General features: G+C 37.3%; 1 pseudogene; it reads right to left on the reverse strand.

Moving 5' to 3' along the window:
* Positions 1 to 3,491: 3,491 nt before the first annotated feature.
* On the reverse strand, positions 3,492 to 4,160 carry LOC141520688 (myosin regulatory light polypeptide 9 pseudogene; annotated as a pseudogene).
* Between the last annotated feature and the right edge of the window lie 509 nt (positions 4,161 to 4,669).

Below are 4,669 nucleotides of genomic sequence, written 5' to 3' on the forward strand. Positions count from 1 at the left end.
TCTTTTTATCTTCCCTCTTCCCTTATCCATTGGATTTTATTCCATTCCAGACAGCTACTCAAACCTTAACTTCACCCTTTGTAGTGGATGTTCAGTCCCAACTCTGTGACCCATTAAGGGTTTTCTTTGCTAAGATAATTGTGATTTTGCCATTTTCTTCTTCCAAATGATTTAAAATTAAGTCTTGACTCCTCAGGGCAGGTAGATGGCACAACAGAAAAGAGCACCAGTCCTGGAGTCAGGAAACCAGAGTTCAAATTTGACCTCAGACAGTTCTAGCAGTGAGAACCTAGGCAGGTCACAACCCTGTTTGCCTCAGATCATTTGTAAAATAAGTTGGAGAAGCAAATGGTAGACTACTCTTTGCCAAGGAAACCCCAAATGGGGTCAGAAATGACTGAAATTACTCCTTTGATGTTTTTGTCCTTTCTCAAAGATGACCATGACATCGGGGGAGGTGATGCCTTGACAAGCACATGAATTAGGATTTGAGGAGGTGCTATGCAAAGTAACCAGTCTCACTTTCTCCTCCAGAGCCATCTGGGTCCAGTGGCCAGATATGAAACAGGACAACTGTAGATGGCCCTGGATGTGAGGAAATCAGGGTTGTGACTCATAGCTAATAAGTGGCAAGTATATGAAGCTGGATTCAAACTCCTGTCCTCCTGATAACAACCTCCTGACTTCAGACCCAGTTTTCTATCCACTGAGCTACCTAGGTACCTTTCATATCCTTAATACCATTCCAATTTTTGTGTCAAGGACTCATGCAGCTACACATTAGGCAAAAGTTGATACCTGAACAGAATTTAAGCTGTTACCTATGTAGCCAGGCAGATGAGGCTAATTCCCTTTTAAAGCTTCATTGTTTGGTGCCTCATTAAAAATAAAGTTTGTCTATTCCAATAAAATTTTAAAGTTGATACTGACTTTCAACTGGAGATTGTTGTTGAAGAGGGTTTGGAGTCTACCAAGAAATCTGTTAGTTGTCTGTCAAATCGATTTCTCTGTGATAATTGTAATTGCTGAATTTGGAGCTATTTCATCAGTGATCACTGTTGCTAAACCAAAGGTTTAGTTCTGTATGTTTTTGGAACTGGAAATTACTGAACTTTTGCCAGGGACAAAAGATAAAGCTGGTATATTTACCCTCCCACAAACTTCCCATCCCACCCCTCCTTATAAAGACTAATACTGCTATTGGTCTTCAGGAGATTTACCAAACAAAGCAGGTGCTACCGGTTTTGTAAGGGAGGTGATCTTTTTTTAATGAGACCATTCTTTAACATCCTCCACTTAAATACATATACTTTATTGGCTCTGGATTTTATAAGCAGAGATTCCAGAAATGTTTATTAAGCACTGACCTTTTACCAAGCAGAACACTGATTATACATATACTGACAGCAAAATCTTACAAGTTAGTCCCACTTGTTAGTCCTTCAACTCCCTACTTTGCACAATCCTGAGTGTTTCACCAAGAGATGGTGATATGGCTCAAAAATATTTATCTATAAAGAAATTATGAGCTTGTCCAAACATGATTAATCTTGATTAGAATTACCATGGTTTTTATCCAATTTGTGCTTGATAGAACTTTGTTATACTTACACAATATTCAAATTAAGTGAAAAACAAGAATACTGAGGCAAGTAAAGGACCCTACTTCCATCAAAGACTTGGAGGATGAAGATAGGAAAAATATCCAGGTCATACATGTTCTTGATACTATGGAGATTAGAATGGTATTTTTTTTTTGTTTGGGACAGGAAAAGACTGGGACTCTATTTTTATTTTAATGGACTACAAGTGTAGCAGCCTCTTATGGGCAATTAATGATTGGCAGGGGAGGGTTAACCAGGTTGGTTCACTCCTCCTTAGGCACCAGGTGTGCTCCCAAAGGCTCCCCACATTGGTGGTGAACACCATCTGATCCATTTCTACTCTACCATAGCTTAGAACTTTCAGGCTTAAAGGATTTACATGCCTCAGCCTTCTTCAGGAGCAGAGTACAGGTGTGCACCGCAACACCCAGGCTCATTTCTTCAAATAGATATATTTATTTCATGACTTCAAAAATTTAAAGTAAAACTTATGAGTCAACAGAGATTTGTTTGCTTTAAACTCACTGTCTTTAAAGAATCCTCATTTTACCAAAAAAAAAATAATTGTGCTTAAATAGAGCATAACTGTAGTATTATATAACAAGTCAAATTCAATTATGAAGCAGTATCCCTAAAAACAAACTATGTTTTATTTTAAGCAACACTTGTATAGGACCATGCTATACCTTGCAATATGCCAAGCTAAAAGTAACTTTTTACTAAGGGATATGTATTTTCCTCAGTGCAGTAGAGATGAAGAAGGGACTATGTAAAGTCTAGGATTCATTACATAATTCAGTGCAATGTCTTGTGCAGTATTAGATAAAAATATAACACACCTTTAAAGGCTTTCCACATAAAAGGCACAGATACTTTATGAAGAGAAGGAAATTCCTCTTAAGAAATCTAAGAGCCATAAACAATAAAAAAAAGGATGAAATTCCAATGTTAAGGCACTTGGGAATCACCTCTCTTCTGAAATAATTTTCCAAATTTAGGCAACTATTATAATAAAAATTCTTATAAATTTGGAATTAAACATGAAATTATCATGTAGTTTTATATACTTAAGCAGTATTCAAAAAATTCAAAATAGAAAGCCTAGGCTAGTTAAGATTATAACTACCCAAGTACTACAAATTAACAATGCAATTGTAAATCAAAATTAGAAGAGAGCAAAGGAAACCTGTTTAAATGAGGTTATGGTACCATGGCACTCATTTGACTTTTGGTTCAACAATTAGGTATTCAGTGTCCAGGATGCTAAAAGGCACTTGGGAATTCAAAAATGGTGGAGGTAGATAGAAAGCTGGAGATGGTGAGAAAACATATAAATTAACTCCCATTTTTTTCATCTATAGTCTCTGGAAGCATTGAATTGCAATAAATGTCCAAACTGCTATCAACTGATGAGTTTTTGTTGAGCTGAAAGTTTTAAACAAATACTTCCATCTCAGAAATGTTTTTAATCTAACACAAGAATAAAAAATAGAGGAGTTAACAACTCTTCCTGAGGAAGAAATACCTGATTCATGTATAAGCAATAACTTAGTGTTTGGTCAATTTAGATTTTAAAACATTCGCCTAATAGCTGTATTTAGTGGAAATTTGTTGTTCACAACCTTTATTTTAAAATTATTACAAAAAGTGTAAAAAATCCAGCTAAACCAGAAATTTGAGATATTTTCCCTTTAGGTTTTCACAAGTCAATGATCATTTCTCCAATTCTATTTTACTTCAGCTTAAAAAAAGTAATTACCCTTTTTTTTCCCCAGTCTGATTACAGAGGTGCAAGTGTGCCCCAAATAAATGGCTTGGAATAAATACATGAAGCAAAAAGCTGTAAAGCTGAGTGCATGCAAACAGGTTCTATCAGAAAGTCTCAGAAATAAACAAAGTGAAAATAAGAACTGTTGGCATGAATTTAACATTTCCTTTTAGTCATCTTTGTCTTTTGCTCCATGTTTAAGAATGCGTGTGAACTCTATATAATTGAAATTTCCCTTTTTGTCAATAGGTGCTTCTCTATACAGCTTATGTACTTCTTCATCTGTGAATCTGTCTCCCATTGTTGTCAGCAATTCTCTCAAGTAATCTTCCTGAATGGTTCCTGTTGCTTCTTCATCAAAGCAAACAAAAACATTTCTGATGACATCTTCTGGATCTGTTCCATTTAACTTTTCACCAAACATTGTGAGAAACATGGTAAAATTTATAGGCCCTGGAGCTTCATTCATCATGGCATCTAGGTACTCATCAGTTGGATTCTTTCCTAAGGAAGCAAGCATATCATGTAAATCTTCCTTGTCAATGAAACCATCTCTGTTCTGATCAATCATATTGAAAGCCTCTTTGAATTCCTGAATCTGTGACTGATCAAACATAGCAAATACATTTGAAGTTGTGCGCTGAGGGCGCTTCTTGGTGGTCTTTGTCTTTGCCCTTTTGCTCGACATGTTGACTGTTAATTCCTGCGGCGGCACAGGACCGGGCACAACGGAGAAACGGCGATGCGCCTCGGAGCACCGCGGGACAGCAGGAGGCGGCGGCGGCCTCGTCGCGACTCCTAGCAGGGACATTCTTAAGGATTCTCTGAAGAACTTTTGAAACAGTTGTGGGATATGGGAGACCTTGGCAGAGTACTGCCCAGCATGACCTGCCCTAATCAAAGAAGGCACTGTGCTCTGAGAAGTATAATTGCAGATGCAAATTTAGAGACATCTACTCCAAACATTCATATGGACTATTTGTGCCTGATTTGTGGTAGAGCCTTCTGAGCTGGTATGGGTCAGATTAGCCAAAGCTGAAGATCCTTTACTTTGACTCCAACGTAGCAAAGTCAGTTTGGTTCTCTTGAGAACAAATGGCAAAAACCATACCATACCAGAATTGTATTCTAGGACCAATGGCAATAAATATGACCATTGTTCATGTTTCCAGAGCTCGAGAAGGCAGGGAAAGAAAGAGTACTTATAAAAGCAAGTTTATTGGCAAGATGTGGAAGGGGATGGAAAGAAAGGAGGCAGTAAAATGATGCATGGCTGAGACTTTCTTGAAAAAAGTAT

The sequence above is a fragment of the Macrotis lagotis genome, chromosome 1 (genome assembly GCF_037893015.1).
Source record: "Macrotis lagotis isolate mMagLag1 chromosome 1, bilby.v1.9.chrom.fasta, whole genome shotgun sequence".
Taxonomy (NCBI): Eukaryota; Metazoa; Chordata; class Mammalia; order Peramelemorphia; family Peramelidae; genus Macrotis; species Macrotis lagotis.